Genomic DNA, 14,744 nt, shown 5'->3' with positions numbered 1-14,744 from the left:
AAATGTTTTCAACCGAGAAACATCATATATTCCATCCCCTTTATAAACAAGTTAATTACATTATGTCTAATGTAAATCACTTAACTAATAGATGGGCTCAGCCAGCATATGGTGCAGTTATTTGATATACAGTAGTGAGCTACATTAGTGTTCCCATGAATGGAGAGTAAACAGGTGCAGGGAAATGGAGCTGATTTTAGGGCCAGATGTCCAACATTAGTGTTCTGGACTCAGACTGAAAACATTTACATGGAAACACAAACCTTCGCTGCTGACCTCTTCTCTGTAGATGCTGTGATTTCCAGGTTTTTGTGGCTCGCGCGGCAACTAATGAATTGCACACCTGCATCTGTTTAGTTTCCAGTCTGTGGCCGTTTCATCGGAAGAGCGATACTGACACCCCAAACACTTCTCCTTCTGAATAAACCATTCAGAGGGAACTGTTAATAAAGAATTAGTTAGCTGCAACAACAGAGTACATGCCCGGTTATTCAAACACCCACAAGTTTAAGCCCATAAGGAAATAGCACATAAAAAAAAGCTGTATTGTGTCCCTGTGGGTTATAGTTAAAGTCATTTAAAACAGCTGAGCAAAGCCCTAGAGAGACGAGTAGGACCCTGCAGCGATCAAAGTAGTGCTCAGCGTTGGCCTGCTGACAGGAGGCTACAGCCCAGCTCTCTTAGCTCACACAGGAATATTAGGATGAGGTGCCTGGCAGCGCACCGACTCCAGCCCCACAGATAATCCTGCTGCCAAACAGTAGTATGGACGGGTCAGTAGAGAAAACCCCAGATTTAAGGCCATCTCTGGCTACTTAGCAAAACATCTGTTTCACAGAACACAAAAGACCAAATGGATTGTAAAAATATGATTTCATATTGGACGGAGGTTAGAGAGGGAACCCCTGTAGGACGTCTGTTTTCTTGTTCAGCCAGATCGCAGCAGGGAGGCAATTGAACATTCTTTTTTTAAAGCACACTGAGCAACTATTTTTTATTGAGTTACCTCATGAAAGCCACAGAGTAGAACAGTGTATCCATTAAAGCTCCAGTCATTTCCAGTTCCAAAGCAATCGAAGGAATGGAATTGAGAGGAACTACAGTGGAAGCTGGTGGCAGTGCAATACACCAGCTGAGGGCTGAAAGCCACCATATGATAATCATGTTAGCACATGCTGGGCTAGTTCTGGCTCTCATCAGCACTCTGCGTGTGGCACACTAGTAATGCAGATTGCCGCTTTATTAGTCACTGATTACACGGCTAATCTTGACGAGTGTGTCGGCCAAAGTGGCTTATGGGTAAGAGTGGAGGCGTGTGTCCCCCTTCCGGGCGCTGCAGAGACGTGGTGACAGATGGCAGGGGGGGGGGGGCAACTCGCATCAGCTGCCCTCCAGAGGATTTTAGGGGTTAAACTGTAGAGGCCAGAGATGTCTAATCCCATCACCACTGGCAAAGAGCTTCCAACAGAGATGTTTAGTACGCATAAAGCGGCATTTACACTACACACTCACCAGGCGGAGAGGTCAGGGATAACTACTGTAGTGGCTGGTCTTCTTCACTTTGTTCACTTTGTGGAGGAAGGGCTCCCAGCAAAGCACTGGTCATGAATGCAAACAAAACATTACTGCTCTCAACATGACCCTTACATGGAAGAGCTCACTAAGATATCATCAGTGGTAAACAAGCTTCTTTGCTTTTATATGAGAAACCATTTCGGATGCTGGGGGTAGGCTGATATTGTCTCTAATGTATTGGCTGGTGAATGTTTGTAGATGTCTGATTATGTCTGCTGTTGTGTCTCTTGTGACAGGCTTGTCTTTATCACTCAGGACTCATTGAGGTGAAAAGAGCTCAGACTCAGTGAAGCACAACAGACAGCAGCCTTGCACTCAACACCAGCCAATGGCGCACAAATAATCCAAGCTGATCAATATCAGTGTGTGATCATTTTTTTTTTAAAACCTGGCTTCATCTGACCTCACAGCCTCTCCTTATCTGTCCACCCCTGCAGTAAACTCTGATCAGACTAGAGAGTTTCCACTCTTCAGTCTTCCATTTGTGCTCCTCGCCTCTCTCAGCTTTCTGCCAACGGGCTGTGAGCTTCCCACACTGTAAGGCTGCTCTCTCCCCGATCCCCACAGACAAACCACCAGCTCCACTGCTGGGTGATTAATCATAGGGGCTCATGTGTGGGCTTCAATGCCACCTTTCTTCCAGCACAGAAGCACCCAGATCAATGGGATGTTTCAAATTATGGGTGCTGGCATGGCATTTTTTCTATTATGTATTATTAATATTTATTTATTTATGTATTTATTTACTTGTTTTGTACCCCTTCTCTTCTCTGCAGAAGTTCTTTCCAGCCGTCAGCAAATTACTTTGGTCATGGCAAACATAATTTCAACCCAGTGTAGTTTTGTGTGGTCAACATCTTTTCCACAGAGGAAGAAATCACTTCACTTCATGATTGACAGGTTAGTGTAAAAGGAGTCACCCAGTCTCTTGAGCTTTACATTATGCTCCTTCTAGAGCTGGCACTCAGTGCTCATCTACTACTGTCTGAGACTAGCCACACTGCCTTCTGGCAGTATAATGATATAATCAGTGCACTCCATTTCGGCTAAAATGCCCTCAAAATGTGGTTTAATGTTGAAAGCACGCTTGTGCATTACTGTAGAAGGAAGATAAGCTGTAGTTCCCAGAGTTTTTATCTCAGGAAATCCAAGTTATTTCACCACCATCCATATTAATGCACTTAAAAGTTTTCTACTTAACTGAGTCATTGACAAACTCCTCTGATTTGATTGAAATTGCTCACTGACTCATTCAGTGTAGTTATACTGAGTTGCATCTTGATTGAACAATCAATGCTAAAACACAAAACTCAAGAACAATGCTCTAAAAATAAAGTAAGAAGAAAATAGTACTTCAATCAAAATCTAATGGATTCAGTTTCATGGAAAGTCCTCAATCTCAGTATGGTTGGATATTAGGTGGATTTCAAATGAAAGATCACTAGTGTGATGGATTCTGTAACGACACTTGAAGAAGGGACCAGGGAGAAGAGGTGACAAATTTGATGTGTATTTCGGTGTGCAGCCTGTGCAGGGAGCCATCCTGAGCATAAGCTGACTGGCAGTGGCAAAGGCATAACATTTATCCCAGGCAAGTAATAAAGTCAGCAAGTTTAGTCAGCATGATTCATATATCAGTCAGCATGAATCAATCAGTCATGATGAGGTAGGCGAACAGAGATGAGTGACGTCTGCACAGATGATACATTGGTGACGCGGGGAACTCTAATCTCAAGTGCAGAACAGACAATGTCAGTTGTTTTACTTTCTGTCTTTCTTTCCTTCTGAGAACCAGATGGGCATTTTGGTGTGACCTTGGGGAAACCACGGGGAGATAATATGACAGCTGAAGAGGAGATTACCTATTTCACGGAGGAATTATTTATGGCTTCGAGGATTTTAACCGGAGTGGGTTGGGTCCATCAAGTGAAGAAAGCCTTGAATAAAATACATTAATAGATACATGAGGCTGATGCTGAAGCTGTGAAGTTCTCGTGGGCTGACAGTCGATTTCCTGTTTGAATTAAACCTGTAATTAATGTGAGTCCACTTCAACTGCTCTGTGACAGCTTGTCAACGTGGATGCAGACGGTGGGCAATTTGTCCCTAAAATACACGTGTGCTCAAAAGGTCCGCTAAAAATTACATACATGTGGTTGTGACTATTTGCGGTTGGCACAAACTACAGCTGCAGCATGCAGTGGGGGGATGGGTCTGCACCAGATCAAGAGTGTCTGCTTCCTTATATTAACCTAGCCTGTTTTCTGCATAGTAGCCAGACTCTTATATTTACCTGCTCCATGTGTGATAGGACAATAGCGGCTCAGCTCTTCTAGTTCCGACCTCTGAATAAAACATGGCCGCCATTTCACCCTTTGATCCTCTCTAGGATCATCTGGAGACCCCATCACTGGATTTCCCCCCAAAGCAGGGGGATTTGTTGTCATTTCCCTTTCAGCATCATGCTTTTGAAAGCCTTGTGAGACTTTCTCTCGGTTGTTAAGCTTTCCCAAAGCTTCCTATACCGCTGCGCACATTAAAAGCAAAGAAATATGAACAAACAACCCCTTGGTCTATAGTCACACTAACCACATGACTCAGTGGTGGAGGAGCAGATTTATCTCTTTTGTGTGGTAAGTCTGCTCCTCGTGATACCATTATGACTAGTGTGCAGCTCATCCAGGGGAACACATGATTTGTCTGGGTCAAATTGAGGATAAGGGCTTAAAAAAGTTACAGGCGAAATGCAGCCACTCTCCTTCAGTTCCATGGCTCTGGGTCATTCGCACGTGTAACAAAGACCCATGAGGCCTCTCTTCCACTGCCTTCTCTGCTCCCAAGAGAGGAGTCTCTCAAAATACATAAAACATTTATAAAGCAGAATGGATAGCATATAAGGCATTTGTATACAAACCACATGCAGTGACACAAAACATGTTCTTTGTCATATTTTAATAAATCCACCTCACCAGTATACATTGGTACATCTTTTGTTCTTAGAATGATCCACATCATGTTGTTCCAGGAATCTGGTTTGATCGGAACATGTTGAAAATATATATATATTTTTTTAAGTTACACCTCTATGCAACAATTTGACACCTTTTGAGGTATGGTTTTATAGGCAACTAGTTTTGGTACGATCCTCAAATTTATTTTGATAACATACGGTCATGTGAAGGACAAATAAACACCTGTGTCTTTCCCACTAGCCATCCAGGATATGCCCTATGTAGTTCTGTGTCCAGGGCTGGAACCCTGCAAAAAATGGAAGAAAAGCTTTCACAGCTTGACATTGCCAGCTATACTGCCAAAATCAGTCTGTTGGCAAGCTTCTATCAGACAACTGGGCTGTTGGTGGTGTGTGCAAGGTTTTTGCATGCCTTTTAGGTAGTTAGCTTGTTCGTTTTGGAACATAACTCCTTATTGCTGCTTTAATATCCAAGATTAGAGTTATCTCTCTCTCTCTCTCTCTTTCTGACCAGAAATGAGTAAAGAGTGAACTCTTAGAGAATAACTAACTGTTTAGGCCCAGTGAGGGTACCATATTTTTATATCACCTTAATGTAAAAGCATTTCAGTCCATATCTTTTTATACATGTGTGGTAGGGTGGTGTTGTTACACCTACACTCCCTGCTTTTACATTCACATTCAATCAGCCCAACTATCGTCAGCCTAGTCACTGATAACCTCCATTTAGATGGAGATAAAAGGACCAGACGTTGTGTGCGTGCATTACGGTGTCTGTAACCACACCCCTTCTCCTGTTGAGGTGCTTTCCTGATTTGCCGGGTAGGTGTTTGTTTGCTGGCGAGTGGTACAACTTTTACCCATTACTTTTGGGCTTACCTTTTCGTGTTTGTTTTGTAGCCCTGTATTCCTAGCCTTCCCTCTGACGCTCGCCTTCGGTATGTCCTTGTCCCTGCATGTTCAGGTATGCCTTTCCTATTTTCATTAACGCTGGAGGAGTAGCCTCTTTTCACACTGGCTCTAATTAGCGCATCTGTTTATTAGTGAGGAACCGTACTTCGCCGCTGACCTCGTCGTTCCTGTCATAACCGTCTGATAACTGCCTGATCACAAAGGTGCTGCTGTTTTGTTTAAGCCTGACAATGCGTGTGTGATTCAGCATGCTCGTGACTCTGCCAAACTGTTGTTGTGCATGCTGGTCTGACATATATCTGAGCTGGGTTTTCGTTTTCTTTTATGTTCTTTTTGTCTGAGCATTGTACCATCTTGTCCACTCCAATGGAGTAATGCTTCTGTCTAGTGTGTTTTCTGTCTGCATGTGACTGGGCATAAGGCTGGTGGCGCTGTAGCTGTCCTGGTGCATGCTTGTTGTTTGTTCTGGTCTGTAGTTAGCCTCGATACATGATTGCTATTACTGTCTGAGTGTTTCATGCTTAGGATGGACTGTTGATGTCCCCTGGTGCAATAATTGTTTTCATTTTATTTGTTAAGCAGTTGCTAGGTGCTTCCAGAGGGAGGCTAGGCACCTGGTGGTGGCCCCTGTCACTGCATGCGGGTGTATCAAGCTGGTTAGTGTGCTGTGGGTGTGCCGTAATTGTGCTGTGTGTGCAGTGTGCTGTGGGTTGCTTGCCGTGTCATAGTTCACCTTATAACCACTTCTTTGAGTGTGTGTGAGCGGTGTGGATCCAAGAGCACGCCGTCTGCTAGTCTGCCTCCCTCAGGTAAGTCCTACTTAGCACTGCCTAGACTCTAGTCTACTAGTTTCCCTGTTTTAGCCTTACTGACATATATGATCAATAAATATATTTTTGTATCTTGCTAACTTGTCAGTCTCGTTGCAGGTTATTTCATGATCCACCTCTTCACTCCCACTCTCCCTTCCCTCAGTTGTTAATAAACATTCTTGCACTGAATCCCGTCTGTCGCCTCGTGCATTTCGAACCTGTTTTTGCCTTGGTGTATAAACTGAAATTACTAGTATAATAAACAGCATACTGACAATTACTTTGAAGTATTCCCTGGGGCTTACTGGTGTAAGTTTTCCCTGGGGTGGTGTAGTCGGACTATAATTTGGGGTATAACCATCTTCCCCTCTACTGCCCTCACTACACATGCAAAGTTAGAATTATAAATTTGTGGAAAATGTGAAGTATGCATTCTATTTTTTCTCATCTCAATGGATCTCATTTAGTGGTCAATCTCAGCATTCTTGTACCTGTTTCAGGTTTAAGGCACAGGACAGTGATGCTGGACATCCCGACTATATGACACCCCTGGTGAGCACCAGTGCCCTTCTGAAACCTCCTGCTGTACTGGACTCTCTGAGGTGTTATCCCACCTCACTCCCATCCCTCTGACTCTCTTCAAGGAAGCCCACAGGGCACAATGGCTAACTGAAGCCAAATAAAATAGACTTTTTAGTGTGTGAAAATCTACATATGGAGGCTTATTCCCCCCTCAAGGGATCTGCCACACGATGAGGGTTATTTCACTTTTATATTCTCTCTCTCTCTCTCTCTCTCTCTCTCTCTCTCTCTCTCTCTCTCTCTCTCTCTCTCTCTCTCTCTCTCTCTCTCTCTCTCTCTCTCTCTCTCTCTCTCTCTCTCTCTCTCTCTCTCTCTCTCTCTCTCTCTCTCTCTCTCTCTCTCTCTCTCTCTCTCTCTCTCTCTCTCTCTCTCTCTCTCTCTCTCTCTCTCTCTCTCTCTCTCTCTCTCTCTCTCTCTCTCTCTCTCTCTCTCTCTCTCTCTCTCTCTCTCTCTCTCTCTCTCTCACTCACTCACTCACTCACTCACTCACACACACACACACACACACATACATACATTCAAAGTTAATCACTTCTTTCTCCTGCTACCTTCTGTGGCTGTGAAGGCCAGGTGCCTCTTGTCTGACTCATCCTTGAGACCTCATTTGCATTCCAAGGGGATATGCTGATGGCGTGCATGCTGTTGCATGAGACCTCTGTATGGATCTATACCCCTTAGTAGTCCTCTCTAAAGGGAGGGCTTTGGCGAGGTGTGGGGTGTTAAAGGATGTGGGATGGTGTTCAGGGATTTCCATTGGATGTATGTGGGTCACGTTGAGTGAAAGGTTTCAAGGGCTCCGAGTTGCTCTCCTCTCCCTTCAGTGGCCAAGAGAGAGCCACCTGACTCGCATGTCAGGTTGTGCTGTGTTTCTGAGTTCACTTATTCATGCCTGTACACTTTTGAAATATTAATGATAAGCGATGATTCACCATGTGACAAGGCCAGGTTCAGAGCTTGTGAGTGATTTCAGTATGCATCCTGTACCTGCAGTAGCTGGGAACAAGTGTCAGGAGCAGCCAAACAGGTGGATATTGCTAGGTGACTCAGAGCCAGCCGTCCAAACTGAGTCCTAGTCACGACCTTCGTGGGCCAGAGCCTTGATTCCCCTCTGTTGTCTTATTCTATGCTAAATGTGACCCAAACACATACTAAGGCCTTCTGACATGATTTACCCACGCACGCAAAAAACCCTCTTGCTGCTCTGTTCTCAGGTAATCTGCTCATACAAAGTATGACAGATTGGCTCATCGTGGATGTAAATCTTTTAACCCCAGCTGGCAGAGGAGAGGCTGTCTTTATCCAACCAGGTGGAGAACGAAGTTCACTGGATTAGCTTGGCAAACTCCATCAAAGGCCAGGTCAGGACAGGAAGTTCTCCTCTGGCAAATGTTACAGCATGTGGCACCACACTCCTACCCTTTATAAAGCCCTAAACAATAAGCACGATTTCCTGTTCTTTGTGCAGTGATTCACAGAGATCTGGTATTTAATTCCTGCTTCTGTACCTTCATTTATCATCCTGCTAACCTTTTTCTCAGCACTCACGTGTAGCATTTTCTGAACGCTCGCTGGCAATTATATTCATCTTATGTCCTTGTGTAATGAATCCTGACCAGAAGATCTCCTTCCAATTATTGAAATGTCACATAACTCCTGTGATTAACGACAGCATGTCTGAACTGATTGTTACTTGTCTGTCAGGTTCATTTAGATGAAATGAAGAGTATAAATAAGACTGATGAGGTTGTAGACAGAAGCCAAGCTGCACTGCTTGGTAGTGTGATGTCTGAGTTCACGGTGTCATGGATTATATCAACAGTTTTGGAAGCAGCGTCCATCGTCATTTATTTACAATATTTATCACAAGCTAATTTGTTTACATCTGTCCTAATTTGCCATAGCAAGGCAAGCCTTGCCCCACCCTGTCAAACCATATTTGTCATTAAACACTGGAGGAGGATGCTCATTTGTTTACGGTGTGGACAGCAGAAAAGGATCTCATCAATACAGTCTCTGTTATCAGATCACTCTTGATTATTGGACTGTTCGTTGAGATAACCCTAAGGCTGGGGTCTGGTTACATTTCAGTGGCAAATGACATCTTATATCCATTTATCCCTTCTGTTGGGGGGGAATCATAGCTCATGATGCCACAATAATGACAAATTGATGGTGAAGTTTCTCTTTTTAGTGTCAGGACCCATTATCAGAAAGCGTTCTGTGGTTAATGAAACCGCATTAGAGGACCAGTGTCTAGCTGTATAATGGCTTTATGGGGTAATGACAAAAAGCAAATTGAAACAACAATGATGGCATATTTACAGGACTGGTCAGTATGTGCCACAGTAGCCATTACAAATGCAGGAGAGAGATACAATATGAAATATATGACTAGGGTGGGTTGGTGGGAGGCATTTTTTAAAATCCCCCTGACTGTTTCCACAAAGAAAGCCAAGGCCACTTGGAGTAATGAGCCATAGAGGAGTACGAAGAAGTGGCATCATGTGCGATAGCATTCAGCTCCCAGGTCATGTTGATCCCCCCCCCAAACAACACTCACACACACACCTCCCCCACCCCAACCCACAGCAGACCAGCCAGCTCCTCTGTGAGCGTGTTCTCTGTGAACTTCTCAGCCTGCGTTTCAGAGCTGCAACAAAAGACGCTGCTGTGTCAGGAGACCTGCAGGGCTGATGAACGAGCTCCTAAATTAGAGTCCGCCCTCAAACACATCAGGAACAGCTGACCAGGTCACCGTTGGGTCATCGGCGAGGTGCAGTGTGACAGACTTGCTTATGTGTGTCTGTGCTGCCCGTTAACTGTGGAAAAAACAGCATTCAAATGCATGCAGTCATGATGCACCTCCAGAGGCTGTTTTTGTTTTTGTTTTGTTTTTCAAAAGAGCGCCCACCATATGCAAACCAAATCAATAGCAGAATATTGAGGAGCGCTTATTTATAGTTTAATGCATGAATAAATAAGTTTCGAAGCACCCAGCGTTTGCACAAGTGCAGGAGATAAGCAGGCAGCCTGACTCAGGTCGTCCGTCCTCTTTGTTATGTAGAGAAGATCTGAAATTACTTTGCCTGTGTCTCTTGCTCTCTCTGTCAATCAAAAGACAATTCATGTCTCTGTTAAACTGAGAAAAATAAACAAGTTTTGGCCCATGAATAATGGAAAGCCCAGCCCGAATGTGAATGCAGCCTCTTGCCGACTGAAGGGTGATATCAGATGGCAGTTCTCAGCAGTCGGTCTGCCTAATCATATGCCTCATTGACTTATCTTCACTAGCAAATTAGTAGAAATCAGATCTTTGGAAAATTGCATGAAATTCAAAGGGAGACGGGGCTGCATGAAATCATTTTCATAAAGAGGTTTCGAAAATGTGATCTCTTTGCATCCAATTAAGAGACACTAAAAGGACATTTAGGTTCATTGTTTTCAACACAAAAGGCCCATTTAGGGCACTTTTGGCCCGTCTTTCAGAGCAGCACTGCTGTACAGTGTAGTGACAAATCCAGTTGTTTTCCTTGAGACAAGAGAAAAAGACACAGAGTGGCGTTTCATCTTCATCTAACCACAGAGAGGATATGTCAATCACAACATTGCTCACAGTTCATTGCTGCTTTTGTGCGTAGGTAGTTCATAAAATATCGATGACAGCCTACTGACCTGTACTTGGCATTTGGCTTTAAAGTCAGACAAAGCCTTGACAGATTGGTAAAGGTCGAAGGCTCCCCATTATGCTGCTGTGGTCCAGAAGGAATTCTCAGGTCTGGGTCCTCTCCAGTAATGGATTCCTCATTAAAAATCTGTAGTAACAGTGCAACTAACATGCTAGAGATCATTAGGGTCAGCAAGGTATGGCAGGTCAGCCTCCAATGTGTCTCTATGAGGAAGGATTGATGATGTTATAACATTAATAATAATAATAATTATTTATTTTATTTGTAATGCACCCTTCATTCAAAATAATCTCAGAGTGCCAACATATTAAAAACTAACTATAATAATACAATAAAATAAAAATGAATTAACATAAGCATAATAGAAAACTTTTTAACATTTTAACATACGATTTAACACAAGGCCAGAAATGCCTTCCTGAATAAAAATGTTTTTAGTCCAGCTTTAAAGGAGTCCAGCGTCTGCGTTGCCCTTAGGTGGTCAGGGAGGCTGTTCCATAAGCGTGGCGCTGCCGAGCAAAAGGCCCGGTCGCCCATGGTGCGGAGCTTTGTTTTGGGGACATGGAGGAGCGAGCTGTTTGAAGACCTGAGGGTGCAGGTGGAGGTTTGGGGAGTAATTAATTCTTGCAGGTAGGGAGGTGCATGCCCATTTATGCATGTATGGGTGAGTATAAGGACTTTGTAGTCAATCCGGAAAGAGACAGGGAGCCAGTGTAGTGAGTGTAATATTGGTGTTATGTGCTCATATTTCCGGACCCTCATCAGGATCCTGGCAGCGCTGTTTTGGATGTATTGCAGCTTCTGGATGTTCTTGCCAGTGATCCCATAGAAAAGCGAATTACAATAGTCCAGTCTTGAGGAGATAAAGGCGTGGACAAGCTTCTCTGCATCTGATAGGGTTAAAGTGGGGCGGAGTTTGGAGATGTTTCTTAGATGATAAAAGGAGGTTTTGCACAGGTGTTTTATATGGTCATTAAAGGTCAGGTGAGGGTCAAACCTAACTCCGAGATTAGTGACTGTGGAGGAGAGGGGGATGACCTGGCTGTCGAAGGTGAGATGAGTTAAGGAGGATGACTGAACCTGGTGTGGAGTGCCAACAAGAAGGGCTTCGGTTTTGCTACTGTTTAGCTGGAGAAAGTTGTTGCTCATCCATGCCTTTATCTCCCCAAGACAGGCGGTGAGACATGACATGGCTGCAGTGGGGCTTGGGGCAGTTTTGATATAAAGCTGTGTGTCGTCAGCATAACAGTGGAAAGACATCCCATGTCTGCTGATGACACGACCGAGGGGGAGCATGTAAATAATGAAGAGGATGGGGCCGAGGACCGACCCTTGCGGAACACCACAGGAGACAGGGAGCTGTCTGGACTTGCATCTTCCCAGTGAGACATATTCAGTTCTGCCAGAAAGGTAGGACTGAAACCACTTGAGTGCAGTTAAGGTACTGAGGGTGATAAGAAGGCGTTGGTTGTCAAACCATAAGATTATGTCATCTTCAGTCTTTCAGAAGTGTTCATCCTATTAGCTCTAAGATCAGAGGAATTGCTGTATACTGGTAGTTTGTGTTCCATTCAGCACTAGGAGTAGCTGACACTGGGACCTGCCTTAATGAGAGCTAGATCTGATTCACCGCCTGCTACAAACTGAAATTCAAAGGGCAGAAGATGAAATGCAGTTAGAGAAATGTGAAGGCACTGCCCACACCAATGACTTCAGTTGAAATTGAATGACCTTTCTTTTTGAATAAAAAAAATGATACATGGCTGCTTTGAGCACCTTTTGTGAGTGCTCCAGCTTGGCTGCCTTCTCAGGACCAACTGAAAAATAAATTAAAATGAAAACAGTCCTACAGTATTCTATACAGATACCACAGTTTTTCATTACGGAGTGTCCAGTGAACTGCACTATATAGACAAGAGGACAAGGTCAGTGAATCTGGAACCATCGCACAGGCCCCTTAAGCTTCTGATTAGAATAGAACCAACGTTTTTTGTCGCTGAGGCATGGTAGAGCACTATTTGCCTGTGTTGGTGTTCTTGTACCAAATGATGGGCTGTGAAGATGTGATGTGTAATATGTGAAGATGTGAAGAGAGTCATTTGTATGATATAAATTTGACTGCAACTGGAATAACTGTGTTAACATTTACTGAGCAAACCTCCACTAGGAGTTCAGCATCATATTGCATACTGACACCAGTATGCCACGACACCAACAAAATAATTAAAATAGTGGTGTGACAGAATGCAAAACATATTTTGACATATCTGCACAAAATACAGTGTAACCAAATCCATCCATATTTTGGTATACATTATCATACATTGTATTTTAATAAGGGCATCTAGGACTGAATATAAAACAACCTATTATGCCCCCCATAGATAACTACTTTGGGGTGAAACTCATTGAATTTTAAATCTTGTATACAGTTTATGCAACTCTCTTCAGCATAGGTTCACTGTGCCTCACCGCATTGGACACCTTTACCCCAGCAGTCGTTCTAGGACAAAATACCATTTAAGCTATACCCAGAATCACATGGTGTGGGGGCAGGTAAAGCCCTGGACGTACCGAAGAAGACACACTGGGGAACATTCCATAAAAGTAGTCATAGAAACTTATGTCTAAGCGTGGGCAAGGTCACTAATATTGTCAAGTTATCTGGGGATTTTTTAACTTCTGCCCAAACTTGAAAAAAGGCCTTGGCCATCAACAGGGTTAAAATGGTAACGACTCAGACGGTTTCTTCATTCTTCTTTGTTTTATTTGAATTCAAATACTTCTTTTTAATGCAACACGTCTTTTCAGGTTGAAAACCTTTACAAGAAACAAACATAAAATACAGCACTCACAAACTGCCCTCCATCAAATACACAAACAACAACAGTGCATGTAAACTACCACAAAACTCAAACACTAAAGCACACTTTTGCAATAGATTACCAGATAACATCAAACATTGTCTTACCAGTAGCATCCCTGGTAGTGGCCAGCAAGTTAAGTCCCCCATTAGCAGTCACCATATGCTTTCCAAACACTCACACTACCTGTGCTTAACAGCAGCGTTCAGTGAGCAACTATAGGCAAATGAGCTCGAGCGACTTCCGGTTACGATTTTTCAAAATAAAAGTCCCTTATTAGCCCCGTGTTTTCTTAAACTATCAGAGATATTAATTTCATAGTAACATCAAAATGGGTTAAAAACGATTCACTGATGTTACAAAAGTATGGTTTTCTTGTTTTAATATAATGAACAATGACTAAACAGACAATATTGTATTAAGAAAAAGTAAAACACACCCCATTATGCTGATAAAAGGATTATGCCTTCATTAAAGTTGGTTGAACTTGTTCAGAACTGTAAAGAAAGGGTAAAATATGTTTAGCAGTCATTATTCTGGTCATTCACTGTGAAAAAACACTTGACACACAGATCACACAGGTGAAAAGGGATTATCTCCAATGCCAGGGTATTGCAATGTGACACGTATCACTCTTTGCTGAAAAAACTAAAGATTGTGTCTCAATGAAAGGGGGGTGGAATATGTTCAGGACACTCCAAACATTAAATAAAATGTGTGAAGTAGTTCAGATTTGCGTCCCTGAAGGCTCCACAATACTTTAAACATAGGTGATCAGACAGGCGAAAATGCATTATCTTCAATGGCAGGGCCATGTGACATGTATCACTCTTTGCTGAAAAAACTAAAGATTGTGTCTCAATGAAAGGGGGGTGGAATATGTTCAGGACACTCCAAACATTAAATAAAATGTGTGAAGTAGTTCAGATTTGCGTCCCTGAAGGCTCCACAATACTTTAAACATAGGCCTACACACAGGCAAAAATGCATTAACTTCAATGGCAGGGCCATGTGACATGTATCACTCTTTGCTGAAAAAACTAAAGATTGTGTCTCAATGAAAGGGGGGTGGAATATGTTCAGGACACTCCAAACATTAAATAAAATGTGTGAAGTAGTTCAGATTTGCGTCCCTGAAGGCTCCACAATACTTTAAACATAGGTGATCAGACAGGCGAAAATGCATTATTTTCAATGGCAGGGCCATGTGACATGTATCACTCTTTGCTGAAAAAACTAAAGATTGTGTCTCAATGAAAGGGGGGTGGAATATGTTCAGGACACTCCAAACATTAAATAAAATGTGTGAAGTAGTTCAGATTTGCGTCCCTGAATGCTCCAC

At 43.1% G+C, this 14,744-nt stretch overlaps 1 long non-coding RNA gene across 1 annotated transcript; it reads left to right on the top strand.

The window, feature by feature from the left end:
• Positions 1–5,278: 5,278 nt before the first annotated feature.
• On the top strand, positions 5,279–5,629 carry LOC116218437. Its single transcript, XR_004162850.1, has 3 exons — positions 5,279–5,368; positions 5,447–5,510; positions 5,591–5,629. It is a non-coding gene; the product is annotated as an uncharacterized LOC116218437 (long non-coding RNA).
• Positions 5,630–14,744: the final 9,115 nt, after the last annotated feature.

This window comes from Clupea harengus, chromosome 22 (genome assembly GCF_900700415.2).
Source record: "Clupea harengus chromosome 22, Ch_v2.0.2, whole genome shotgun sequence".
Classification (NCBI taxonomy): Eukaryota; Metazoa; Chordata; class Actinopteri; order Clupeiformes; family Clupeidae; genus Clupea; species Clupea harengus.
Note: the sequence above shows the minus strand (reverse complement) of the source record. Positions and strands in the feature narration are given on the sequence as shown.